At 43.3% G+C, this 14,085-nt stretch overlaps 1 protein-coding gene and 1 long non-coding RNA gene across 4 annotated transcripts in view; one reads left to right on the top strand and one right to left on the bottom strand.

Moving 5' to 3' along the window:
• The window catches only part of BASP1 (brain abundant membrane attached signal protein 1), a 73,186-nt gene extending 67,173 nt beyond the window's left edge, over positions 1-6,013 (bottom strand). Inside the window, exon 1 of one of the 3 annotated variants that reach the window (XM_065584258.1) lies at positions 5,919-6,013. The gene's annotated coding sequence lies outside the window, so the exon portion shown is untranslated. Of the gene's footprint in view, positions 1-3,288; positions 4,396-5,918 lie in introns of those variants that run through there. The other 2 variants (XM_005290207.4, XM_065584257.1) reach the window with 2 other exon arrangements.
• Positions 4,341-9,625, top strand: LOC135981505 (uncharacterized). Its single transcript, XR_010598558.1, has 2 exons — positions 4,341-8,178; positions 9,335-9,625. It is a non-coding gene; the product is annotated as an uncharacterized LOC135981505 (long non-coding RNA).
• Positions 9,626-14,085: the final 4,460 nt, after the last annotated feature.

Here is a 14,085-nt window from a genome sequence, read left to right as displayed (position 1 = left end):
AAAGAACCACCATGATTTTCCTGTCTCTGCATGGGGTGTTTTGGGGTTTTTTTTCCCCCAGACCATGGAATGTAGCTAACATTCTCCCTCTGAAACTGAAACCCCTACATACACACACTGCTCATTCACTAATCCAGCAGGGAGGAAGATCATAAAATCAAGCATCTCCTTGATAGGAAGTTCCTGTCCTGTAAGAAACGATAGAACGACAGCAAACGCAAGAACCTTTGTTCCTTTTCTCCCTCCCTACTCCCACCTCCTTTTAAAGCCAGTTGTATTAATTCATTATTATTGTTGTATTTTCCTCCCTCCTTCTCCCACTCTATATTAAGCACCAGAACCAATTGACAGAGGCTGCTGGTAGAGGTACTTCTACTGGAAACTCCATCTCTGCAGCTGACGCGGCAGCCTCACTGACAGCTCCCCCCACCCACGCCCCCAGCCTCCTGCTGCTTCTCCTGCGAGGCTTTTGTTGGAGGAGGTGGAAGGGGGGAAGCAGTTGTGCTTAAAAATCGTCTGCGTGTCTGAAGTCTGTTCAGCCCTGCAGGTAGTGTGTCTGGCATGCGTCTGTACGCCAAGGCGTACACAGGCTCCAGTCAAATTCAAAGGCTCTGATAATGGACAGTGCATCTGCTTCCCCCCGCCCCCCCCCCCCCCAAGTGCCCTTAATGATGGTATTAAAGAGTACGAGGTAATCATCCATTGGGGACAAAAGGCCTGGGAATGTGAGATTTCCAGCCAATGCTCATAAGTGAGGTTTGAGAAGAGGTAATAAAATCCACAGCCAAGATCGGTCTGGTGAATGACTGCGGCTTTGGGAGGGGAGGGGGAGAGTCGCCTACAAAGAACACATTTTGGCAGAAGCTAATCATACAGATCCACTCGCTCTGTAACTGTAGACACATCGTCTAAACAGTCGTAATTTACAAAGCCTACAAGATCTGCACCACCTCCAAGAGTTTTCCACCAGGAAACAATCACAGTCTGCATCATAATCCTTGACAAGAGTCTGTTCGGAGGAGAGTGGAAAGAGAAATACCAGATCAGCTGCCAAGATGCGACAATCTGAATGAGAGAAAATGTCTCATGGAAATCTCAGTAAAATAGAGGGAGGTGCTTTAGGAGACTGCCTTAAAAACCACGAGAGTCTCCCTCTTGATGGAGTCTTGGTAGGATCTGTCACAGCAAGTGTCCCCCTCACCCACAGCATGGCCTTTTTTTAAAAAAAAAAACAAGATCGTTAACGTGGATTTTAACTGCAGTAGATAAATTAAACCCACTTAATCGTCTTCAGCCACGAGGACTCACAAATGGATCTGCCTCATTAGTGTTGCTACATAATACCCCTTTGTCTACGAGCTGGCCAGACAGCAGTTCCCACAAGAAACTGAACATTGAGAGACATGCCAGCCGAACATGGTTACCCCATTTGCAGCACAGACCTCGAAAGGCCATTTTGCTAGAAGACTTACATTGCAATGATAGCGAATTCTGCAAAAACCCCAACCTCATTTTTCATGGTCACTTTTTCTTGATCAAAATTTGGGAGGCAAGAAGGTTGCCCCCACCCAAAACATAGGTTTAGTACCATTAAAAAATAAACCAGTAAAAATTTCCTTAGTGTAACAATGGCGTAGTTACCGGGATAAAAAAAATGACATGGAATTGGAGGGGTGTGCAATTTATTCCCCCTTTAAATTCTCCAATTAAAAAAATTAAGATCCTAGCAAAATATTATGCTCTTTAAAACATTATTTGAGCTCGTGGGAGAGGAATGTGATGGGGATTAAATCTATTAACATCCTGGCTTCCATGTGTATATTGCAACATCTCTGAATGCCTTTGTTCCATTGATTCTGATATGAGCTTGATTAATGATGGAGAGATCTTTCTGACTTGTCCCTCTCTCCACACCCTGCTCTCCGGCGCATGCGTGAGGCAAAGACAAAGGAATAGGTAATTACAGTACAGTTTCATTCATTTTCACTGCAGTATTGCTCTGTTAGCAAAGAGAACCAATACCATGGGGCTTATTCACACCCACCAGATGTGGCGGACGGATTGTGTGTGTGTGTTGGGATTAGTCACTAAAAACACAATAAAGACATCTGGAAGTTAGTTGCGAGAGAGTCTCTCATTGTAAATAGATTTTGTGTGTGTGGTGAGGTGATCCTTCCCTGCATCATAAGGGGTTGATGGAGGGAGAAAATAAGGCAAAAAAAAAATACATGGACACGTAGCTTTGACTGGGAAAAAAAAAGATCTGTTGGAGTAGAGAGAAAGCATTCGATGCATATTCATGGGGAAAATGCGTTTAGGAGTCATGCACATTTACTGAAATACAGGCTGCATTAGGAGAGGAGATGGTCCTTTTCTCTCTCTCTCTCTCTCTCTCTTTTTTCCCCCTGATGGGACGTCTGGTTTGTTAGCTGCTGCCCAGACAGAACTAACGCTGCTAAACCTCCAAAAATTTGCATAAAGCATTGACAAGTCTGGGGATTAAAATTGTTGCCGCGTATGCTGTCATTTTCAAGCAAACCCGTGATTGTTAAAGCAATAAGCAAGCTCTTTTATTGCCTAATCAAGAACAATCACATTGTTAAAAGCCACAATAGGTTAACTGGCTGAGCTTCCATTTAAAAGGATCTAGCTCCCAGTTAGTGAGGGTTTGCGTCAAGATTTATATTTTAATCAAACACATTCCCTAACTCATCCTATTCCAAAAGCCAAAATCCCCCATTGGTAAAATAGAAAACCATCCTTCCAAATCTAGGACATTGCCCTTGTAGCAGCTATATGTTATCTCGCTATGGTGTCTCTTCGCCTCCTCCCCCTCCATGTTCTTAACATGGATGCATTTTCTTCTCTATGTGCTTCATTTCATGGGTAGGTTTGGAGGTGTGTTGTTTAAAGCAACCTTCCTAAGAAAATTCAAGCCACTAAAAATTACGCAGTATTACAAACACCCTGTTCCCCCACCCTCACACACACACACTCCCCAAAGCGTGGTAACAGGCATTTAAATGTAAGGACTGGATTTTAATCCGTTTTTGAGCCCCACATGAATTCAAACGTTCTCTCCCTTTCGAGGAATATAACCCTTCCCAGCGTGCCCGGTGAGAGATGAGTGTTAAAGCACCTCCAAATCTGCTATGCTTTCTCCACTGGAGCTGTTTAAAAAAATTAATCCTTTCCCCACATTTGAGACAGATCTAGACAGAAAAGAATCAAATGCAAAGCTCGTGGTGTCTGCCACGGAAATGGCATAAGTGAGACGCTGCTTCTTACCTTTTTTATATTTTCCTCTCTCCCCCTTTGTGTGTTTGTGTGCTCTGGTGTCACAGGGAGAGTCCTAGGTAGCCTAGCGCCCGCTTGGCTTGGGCTGAGTTGGTGTGTGGCTCTCCCCTGCTCGCTTGCTGGGACTGGAGTGACTAGTGCTTGTTGGAGCAATGCCGCCGCCGCTGCTACTGCTGCTGCCTCTGCATTTCTCTCTCTCTCTCTCTCCCCCACCCCACCCCACCCCACCCCACCCCCCCTCTCTGTGACAGTCTGTGGGCAGTTCAAAAGCCACACGCACTCTTATTTATTTAAGAAGCTCGTAGCCAGGCGAGGTGCTTGCCCACGCTCACGCGTAGGGGGCGCCCTGACCCAAGGTTTTAAATACAGGCTTGCACGCTAGAGGAAGATTTGTTGGGAAGGTGCATAACCCTCTTTTTCGTGTACAATTATAGAATCCCAGAAAGGATCCTGGCGGTGGGTTGTTTGGATCCGAGGAACCGTTCCTCCTGCCCAAAGAGATCTCTGACAGCCCGTCTCTCTCTCTAGAGAGAGCGGGAGGGAGGCAGGTGCCCTTTGCGAGGCGAAGCTGTTCCTTACCAGCCGCAGCTCCCACGCCACTTCCAACACAGGATTTGCGTCTGGAGACAGCAACAAAAGAGCCTTCCACACACTGCACTTGTGCGGCAGACCGGCCAGCAGCTCACAGGAGTACACGCAGATCAGCGGCCTCCTAAAGTTAGGCGGAGCTCGGCAAACCGTAGCAGGAGGCTGCATTGTGGTGTTGGGAGCCGCGATGGTCCGTTCAGTTGCAAGCCGGGCTGCCTGCCTCAAGTGTCACCTTTGCTGGAGGAAATTAAAGAAGCCCGATGTGAGGGGCATAACGGGGAGATGAGGAGAGCTCTAACCAGACGTGTATTCCATTAACAAGCTAAGGACCAGGTCTGCCCTTTAAAACCCACGAAGGCCACTCGTTTCTCAAGAGAACGGAGAGGATTTGACTCGATCGCTCCCGCAGTTGCCGAGCTAGCCTGGAGATCGCAAGTTTCTGTAAGGTCTGACCTCACCGCAGTTCTTGTCATGTTCAGAGCTTGCATAGACCGTAGGGCAATCCTGCCCTCGGATCATACCCCCCCCCCTCACACACACACACACACGAAAATGAATGCCACACGCATTCTGGAATTTCAGTGTTTCCCCAAACACAGAGTTTAGGGGAACAACTTTATTTGCAGTTAACTCAGCTGTTTATTTGATTAAGGGTCTACATGTCAATGAAATTGCTACCCAAAAAAAAAACCTATTCACTTGATATTTTGATTTGCAGCACTTTGACGCCCTCTGCGCCTTAAAGGGAGTCAGGACAGTTTGTAAATACAAGTAACGGGATAGGATTAGCTACAGCGTTGATGAGTATATCTTGCGATCTAGTGAAAGGGAAGAAGAATCGGACATCGTAAATCTGGACCCGTTTCATTGAACAAAATGTTAAAATAGTGGCTGTGGCATCTCCTCTGGGGGACTGACTGCTTCATAGTCACGAAGTGGAATTGACAGGTATGCCAGAACTTTAAAAGGCAGGAAACCAAAATATTATCTTCTAATATATTAGATTTGGAGGCAAGGAGAATAAATATCTGAGTACACCAGACTATACTAGCAGGTTTGCTGCAGGGGTATATGCAAGGAGACCTACTTCTAGTGAACTCGAATACAGCGGGACTTGTTTTATAACGTAGTAAAATGAATTGTTTCTGGGTACCACAAGGTACAAGCTGTGGCTATTAGGGACTTCTGATTAGTTTACTGTCACGTTGAATGGAAGACGTCTGTAAGAAGGTTCTACTTATATGTATATACAGCCCCACTCCAAACACATCGTCTACAAATCAATAGATCACACTGTTTAGAGAGGCGCGCATAGCTAGCAAAGTAATGCAGTTCCCATTTTCCTGATATGGACGCTTTGTAATACAAAGAATTACATAAATACACTAGACGGTGAGAGTTAGTGAGCATAAGCCAAAGATCTCGCTAAAGTGATAGCACTCGAGTATTATGTACAATACATTGTCGATATTTCAGGAGTAACGACGAGCCAGGGTTTTGTAGAAATTCAAATACAACAGTCTGTGTGCGACATGCAAATTTCCGCTTTCAAATTTGTCCTTTCAATCTAGCTAATCTGCCTCTTTCAGTATACAATAGTTTATGCCATTCCCGTACATTTCCAAAAATGGAAAGCGTCAAGAAATCCACACCTACTGTGTTGCTGGCTCGCTTTCACGCTGGGGACAGCAAGCCCGAGAGAACGCGATTGGAATATAGATCCACAAGTTACCATAGAAACTAGAGAGAGAGCCTGCATCGGGATTAAGAGCTGCAAATTCACAAGAATACAGCTTGTGGTTTCCTAGTAGCTGTTCTTATCAAGATCAAAAATGCTGCGCTCTTCGTATGCACTGATTAAATGGTTGTATTAGCGTAACAAATCTCGATATTCAAAGTCTTACCATAAATCAGTGTTTAACTAATGCCACCCTTAATATCTTTAAGCCTGTAAACCAAGAACAATTCAGTACTTGTAAAAAATGTCTTCTGACAGCTTCCAATGTGTACAGTTACGGAGATTTCTTACTAACCTTTAAATCTTTTTCAGACAGTATGAAGACATCACAGTATATTCTCTCTCTCACACACACCCACATACACACACACCTCTTCCACCGAGCAATCATTTGCAATTTAGGTACAGTGAAATGGCAAAATACTGTAATGTAAAATGGCTTTTTGACACCTTTCTGCATTAATGTAATTGACTGCAGAGCCTTGAAACCAGTCTGTTTGGTTAAAGGAGGTTGGTTAATTGGTAACCAGTGCTGAAATTTAGGGTTAAACTTATGTTTAATAATTAGAAGGGATTTTCCACCAAGTTAAAGCAGCAGTTCCAATATAAGTAAGGTTGGAGTTCGGTACAATGACACTGCAGGAACAGCTATGTTGACTAAGCAGACTAGTAGTCTCCTAACGCCCAGCAGAGTTTGTCAAGAAAGAGGGTGAGACAGTACAGTTACATTTGGTGCCTGATTGCAAGAGCCCAATGTTGCTTTTCTTCACTCTCAAACATTTTGAGGTGTCCACTCTTAGGTGTTTAGGGCCACTGCTGCTCGTGCTAACACACCTATGTGTTCACCTGTGGCACCTGAACCAGAGTGCAACTGACTTGAGTCTGATCAGTTTCACATTATTGCCCTGCAGAGGGTGACATTAAACAAACTTGCATCAGCGAGTTACCCTGCTGCTGTACCTTCAATCTGATATTGAAGTGGGGTGGGGTGGGAGTGCATATTAGATAGACAGGGAAACAAAAGTGAACTGCTTAGTTTTAGTGTGAAAAAATTACAGAATTAAAAATACTCTTCTGAAAGAGATTTGGCCCTCGGTGTTTCATAAGAGACCTTTGATCAGATATGCTTATTCACATGGAGATCAGAAAAAGTAAAGCGGGGAGACTGAGGAAGAATTGCAGTGCCTTGCTACAATCCTTGCACATCATTTACACTCATCTATATATATGGGCAAACATAGGGTTCAATTCCCCTTTGCCCTCCATTTTGTGTCATCAGTTATACTTGTGCAAAGTGCCAAATCAGAGTAGTCCACTCAGAATGGTGGTAGCAATTTACATTGGCTTTGCACAGCCATAAATGATTATACAAGAAGAAAGCGGAGAATCAGGTCCACAGACATTACACGTGCGTGTGTTCGTTTCTCCAAGTCATTTTTCAGTAGGACAAATACCATGTCCACAAGAGTACATAACTTCTGAACAGACTGTGATTTGAATGTTGGTAGGTGGGACTCCTGCCTTCACAAAATCAGAGCACCACTAGTTCTTACATGCATGCTCATTCATGTACATGGCCCTAAATCTACTCATGATTTGTAGGGTTAACAGGATTCGACCATATATACCAAAGGAAAATGCAGTTATCAGGTAAATGTGCATAGTATTTCAAAAATATTCCTCCTAAAGGCATACTGAACAGAGGAGAAAATGGAAGTCAGAAATGAAGTTATTTATAGGAAGGTTACTGGGGTGCTAGTGCAGATATGTATGCAACTGATATTTACATTGTAAGTACTGCATCACACACACAATGGCCCTACACACCAAAATCTCTTTAGTGTATCATAGGCAAATGCATTAACAAACCTATGCACTCTGTGTGACGGTGCACCCCATCAGGCTTTATGGAAATATGCTTATGAATGTATCTATGACATAACTGGAATATGTTTTATGCTACATATGCCATGTAACATATCTATGTAAAAATTATGATCTACTGAATGTATTCATCCTATTTGTATGCATATGTCATTGTTATATTCAAAGTTATGAATATTGGCTATATACTTGTTTGATTTTAAATAGCCTTAGTAAGGCATTTGGCCAGCTTCTTGAGAAAGGAATGTGCAAATTAAGAACCCAATCAAGAAACACTTAACGAACAATGGCTCTTGGAAGGCTCCAATCCACATAAGAAGTCTTCCTGGAGACATTCAAGATAGCATGTGGGCAATGGCTGCTGCCTGTAAAAACTGAATTGTGCATGGACATGTGACTTGCCCGTGTGACTCCAAAACTCCATCTTGGAGCCGGACTTTGCATAGGAGAGAGAAGGGGGTCTCCACTCACAAGAGAAAGTCTATTTAAGCCCGTGGGAGACCCCTCCATTTTGTCTTCAGCTGGCTCAAGAGATAGCCTCTCCACCCCCAAAGGATACCTGGAAGAAACTGAAACAAAGGACAGTAACCACAGGGAGTATGAGTGATTGCTGGACCCAGACTAGAAGGAGACTAGTCTGTAAAAGGAAGCTTACTGGAACACCTCTGAGGGTGAGGTTTTATCGGTATTCAGTTTTCTTGCTGTATTAGGCATAGACTTGCGTGTTATATTTTATTTTGCTTGGTAATTCACTTTGTTCTATCGGTTACTACTTGGAACCACTTAAATCCTACTTTCTGTATTTAATAAAATTACTTTTTACTTATTATTTAACCCCGGGGGGGGGGGCAAACAACTGTGCATATCTTTCTATCAGTGTTATAGAGGGCGAACAATTTATGAGTTTACCCCGTATAAGTTTTATACAGGGTTAAAACAGATTTATTTGGGGTTTGGACTCCATTGGGAGTTGGGCATCTGAGTGTTAAAGACAGGAACACTTCCGTAAATTGCTTTCACTTAAGCTTGCAGTTTGTGTGATGTACTTCAGACCTGGGTCTGTGTTTGTGGCCGGCAAGCGTGTCTGGCACAACAAGGCAGGGCTCTGGAGTCCCAAGCTGGCAGGGAAAGCAGGGGCAGAAGTAGTCTTGGCACATCAGTTAGCAGCCCCAAGGTGGTTTCTGTGATCCAATCTGTCACACTCTGTTTAGCCAAAGATGAGTGATTTTACTCTAAAATAGGGTGACCATATATCCTGATTTTATAGGAACAGTCCCAACGTTCAGGGCTTCGTCTTATATAAGTGCCTATTACCCTCCAACCCCATCCTGATTTTTCACACTTGCTATCTGGTCACCCTACTCTAAAATGTGTTAAACTGGCCAGAGTCATGTCAGACTCATGGACCTCTCAACATCAGCAGGGTGCTTAATGCCCTTACAGTTATTAATAAACAGCCTGAGATACTAGGAGTATGGAGAAAAAGCAAAATACTGTATTTTGAACTAGAACTCCAGACTCTTATGTTACAATTTGTGTAATTTCCTCTGCAACCCCTGGGTCTTTAGAGAGGGATTTGGCCCCAAGGATTTAAGGAAAAAAGTTCTTTAAGAAAATTTCTCATCAGTTATAAAAGGTATCAAATTTAAACTCTCTTATTTGATATGGTGTCAAAATTGTGTTGTGAGTTATTGGCAAGGGGATCCATTTTCCAAATCAAATGGATGCCATTTGGGGGGTAGTATACTTTAATTGGTATATTACATAGAAGCAGTTTCTCCAGAGTTGTTAGTATTCAAATATTTATTTCTCTCTCCTTCTCCCCAGTGAATTTTACTGAACAAGCTGGTTTAAAGAGCACATAAAGAGGAAATGACTAATGGCAGTGACAACAGAAAAGTTACCTTTTTTTAAAAGGACGGGAGAAACGTGCTTTTGTTGCGATCCAGTCTCTCCTGGGAAGAGTCATCATGCCTTCCCTTTCACCTCTGCACCACGTGAAACCTACATCCATCGCTACGTTCATAAATTGTACGTTTTAGGAGGGCACTGTTCAATTAAAAAAAAAAGTTACCTAACTTAGAAGAGAGACTAGGTTATTAAAGGAGTTACAAAACATGCATTTGGCCTGTGTTTCACAAAACGATGTTCTTTACTTTTCACTTGGGATAATTAAATCCAGTGAGTAGCCGGTCCTTAATCAATTTTGGTTTCAGGTTCTCATACGCTTGCAAAAAAATTCTCATTAATAAACAACAGGTGCATTGTGAAACACGATATGCCGTTCAACAAGTATAATTCAATAGCATTCATTATTTACCAAATCACACCATTTAAAGAGAAGACAGATGCCTTACATAGCAGTAGCCATTGTTACAGTCCTAGAGCACACTGATAAAGTAAGCTAGGTATTTTTCCCAGGCTTGAAGAAATACTACAGTTCATAAGAATACACTCTTTATGAACTTCAGAATTTTAACAAATGGTTGTGTTTCTTGAGGACTTCATAAATGTCAGTGTGCACTATTATCTACATGTGCCATTTTCTTTTAAAAGAAAAAGTCAGCATGTATTATAGGAACTAGAGCAGGGGTAGGCAACTTATGGCACGTGTGCCAAAGGTGGCACGCGAGCTGATTTTCAGTGGCACTCACACTGCCCGGGTCCTGGCCACCGGTCCGGGGGGCTCTGCATTTTAATTTAATTTTAAATGAAACTTTTTAAACATTTTAAAAACCTTATTTACTTTACATACAACAATAGTTTAATTATATATTATAGACTTATAGAAAGAGACCTTCTAAAAACGTTAAAATGTATTACTGGCATGCAAAAACCTTAAATCAGAGTGAATAAACGAAGACTTGGCACACCACTTCTGAAAGCTTGCCGACCCCTGGCCTAGAGTGTAAGTTTGTAAGTTTATCAGCACAGACCTCTAGAGGGTGCCCTGAGCTTAGAGTTTGGAAGCTCTACTTAGGCTCACAGAAAGTCAGTGATGTTCCTTTCTTCAATCTGAATTCAGAATCCCACAAGGAGTGTGTGAGATGCTATCTTGGGGTGCCCTAATTGTGAGACACCTTGTTATCCCTGTCTCAGCAAGAGGGGGACTTGTTTGCACTTAGCTCCCTGATGCTAGCAGTCTGTCAGCCATCCAAACAATCTCCACAGAACTTCACCAGCCCTTATTTTGCCTTGCAGATTAACAATAGGTGCCCCCCAATCCTTGAACCCCTCTGAAAGTGTCCCCCTATCATATCCAGCCCATCACACACTCACAGAAATTACCAGGTAAGCTGTCTCCAGAGAGACTGTGTGCAATACATGACTGGCACAACTCAGGATCAGGTCTTTTATAACATTACAGCACTGAAATATATTTATAGTGGAATACTCATAAGTTTATTATCAAAGCTTTAATTTTTAAGAGACAGTGAGTGAGGATAATAAGTGGAAACAGAAATGGCTTCAAATATAAAACAAAACATATAATGCAATCCTAGCCCTACACTTATTAATGATTATGTTTCCTAATTAATAAAAGAGATTTTCTGCCAAGGATTCAATCCTTGACAAAGCTGTTGATTTCCAGTCAAAAATCAGGATTCAAACTTCCATGAACTGAACACCCCACACTCTTCAAAGGGTTTCCCCTGTGAATGGATGACAAATGTCTTACTTGTCTCCCAATTATAGTTCATTAAATCTTTGAAATGCTCTCCTGTTGTTTGCTCTTTGGCTAACTCTTCCCTGTTGGTTTCCTTTGGGGCTCGTCTACACTGGCACTTTACAGCACTGCAACTGTCTCGCTCAGGGGTATGAAAAAACACCCCCCTGAATGCTGCAAGTTTCAGCACTGTAAAGCGCCAGTGTAGATATAGTACACCAGCGCGTGCTCCCAGCACTGCTAGCTACGCCCCTCGTGGAAGTGTTTATTTTAGAGCCGCGACCACACAAGCCACGTTAACAGCGCTTTAACGTTCCCAATGTAGACTAGCCCACAGAGCCTTGTTGGAGCCACATGCAGATGGAGCTTCCATTGTATTGACTTACAACCAGGCAGAGATATACATCTTATCTCCTGCCTGGAAGAAACCTGTTTGTCAGCTCTGCTTGGGACACAGTTTCTAAACCGAGTACCTACATATTACTCCTTAAATATCATCTGTGCATACATCTCACAACAATTATGAAGAACAATCTGACATAAGCTTTTATTAGATACCTCACTGGACCCTCTTTGGATAAATACTATGAAAGCAATGTGTTGGGTGTAGTGAATTTATCAGGTGTCTCAAGGGTTGCTGACAAAGAACAGTGCTCATTTTGTGTGATGCACTCAGACAATCAGCAGATAATGCAGAGAGTGACACAATGTAACAGTGAAGTAGGGATTCTAGTATAGTCCTACATCAGTACACCCATCGCGCAAAGGGAGTGGGGGGGAGACTAAAGAACTTTAGGGATTTGTACCTCCCTCCTGTACTTCAAAACTAGAGCCCTACCAAATTCACTGCTGTGAAAAACACATCACTGACCATGAAATCAGACCTCTCCCATGAAATCTAGCTATTAGTGGGCAGAGCTGAAGGCACCCCAGCTGGGAACTCCTACTGTTCACCAGGCTCCAGCTGCTAGTCTCCAGGGCTGGGGAGGGATGGGACTTCTGCTTCCCCTGCATGGCCACTCTTTGGGGGGAGATCAGACCCACCTCTGGGTACCTCCCCCAGCTGCAGGAAGTTCTGCAGCTGTGCTACCTTCAGAGTCCAGCTCAGGATAGGGCCCTATTCATAATAGAAGCACACACAATGACAGGCTGGAGAGAAAGCTGGTATCTCATAGGTTGAATAATCACAATTGAATAATCTTGGGGAAAATGGGCAGGGAGAGTGAGTGAAATGGAAGCTAACACACCTGGAGAATTAAAGACCAACGTGTGCTGAGTATACGGGGGGGCGGGGGGTGGGAAGCAAGACAAACAAAGGAGAGGCCTGGCAAAGCCAAAAATTGCCCCTTTACTGGTTTTGCAGGATATTTTTTGACTTGTTTTCCTTTATCACACCTGGGAGAGTGACTTTTCTCAGCTAATTAGCTAGAGGGCACAACTGAAAGCATGCCAGGCAGGTGCTTTACCAATTAGCACTCCATCTTCTTTATAGAACGATATGCAAATTGAGGACACATGGCCAAACCAAACACAAACCCACACTTGGTGTGCCACTCTCCCCTCAGTAACCCTGCTACAGTCTAACCTCTGATAATCAGCACAGCTGGGCTGGGACAGCAGGGATTTCTTTGCTCATAGCCCCGACACGCTTTCTTTGCTAATCTGCAAAGATTCCACAAAGTTTACACACACACACACACACTACTTGCAAGTAATGGAAGTGTGCAGGGACAGGCAGGGGTCAGCAGGAGAAGTGTTAGGAAGCCTTAGGCTACATGGTTTGCTTTCAGTTACATTGAAAAGCCACTGGTGGCAGCTTACTGCCCCCCGGGAGCTTGAAGAAGATGCCAAGAAAATACAGATTACAGCCTCAGTCTGAAGCAAACACCTGCATACACATCAGTACTGGCAATCAGTGGCAGGAGCTTGCAAACAGTGAAGGTTTCTTCCCTTTTCCTCCTCAGTTTTACCCTCTGGGGAAAGGGCAGAAATGCTTGGCAGAGGTCAGCAAGAACAAAGAGATGAACAAATGTCCAGTTGCCCCTCCTCCAGATGTTGGAAAGAGGGTAGCATGGCAAGAGAAAAAAGTCTTTCTCCCCTTCCATTTAGATTATGGGTGATCAGAAATAAAAACTAAAAAAGAAATGGCCCATCACCATTCCAAGTCAAAATTGTGCATCTGTCAACTCTGACGGCACCATCTGCCTCAGTGGCCTGGCATCTGGAAGATCCTTCATTCTGAGCAACTTGCAAAGGTATTTCCATGAATTGGCCACAAGGGGGTGCTTTCAGTTCATCACATGCTTCAGGAAGACGCCTTTACTTCTTGCTTCACGGAAGGAAAGGCAGTCAATTCTTGTACCATTTTCACTCATGCTGAGATTTCCCTAAATAATGATGACCATTTGTCCTTTTCCATATGATGATCAACGCTGCACTGCTGTTGGGATTTCAAAGGTCAATGCACCACTGCTAGTAGTCTGTCACTCCGGTTTTTGAAGAGGATTTTAAAATGCATTAAAAGTCCAATTCATTGTTGACCTGCACTTCATGCAGTCATTTACACCAGTGCAAAATCAGTGCAGACTGGGAGTAAAACCCTATTCTAATCCAGTTGCATGCACACCTACACAAGTATACCTAACTACCCCACATTCAGGGCACTGATGAGTGGGGGCCCATAAAGCTTAAAGTATGGGGGAGGTATTTTTGCAAGTTTTGTATCTGAAACCTTTTGTATTTTTTAGTCATTACTGGGGCTTGTTTCTAAAGCACTGGGGCTCAGCCTTAACATAACAACAACACAGCTCATAGCACAATGTGATCTTATCAGAGTGTTGCCTGCAAATTCCTGTGAAAAGTTCTTTGGCCCAGATCCTCAAGGGTATTTGGGCTCCTAGCTTCAATGGAA

Source organism: Chrysemys picta, chromosome 2, assembly GCF_011386835.1.
Source record: "Chrysemys picta bellii isolate R12L10 chromosome 2, ASM1138683v2, whole genome shotgun sequence".
Lineage (NCBI taxonomy): Eukaryota > Metazoa > Chordata > Testudines > Emydidae > Chrysemys > Chrysemys picta.
The sequence above is the reverse complement of the archived record's forward strand: the minus strand, read 5'-3'. Positions and strand labels throughout refer to the sequence as shown.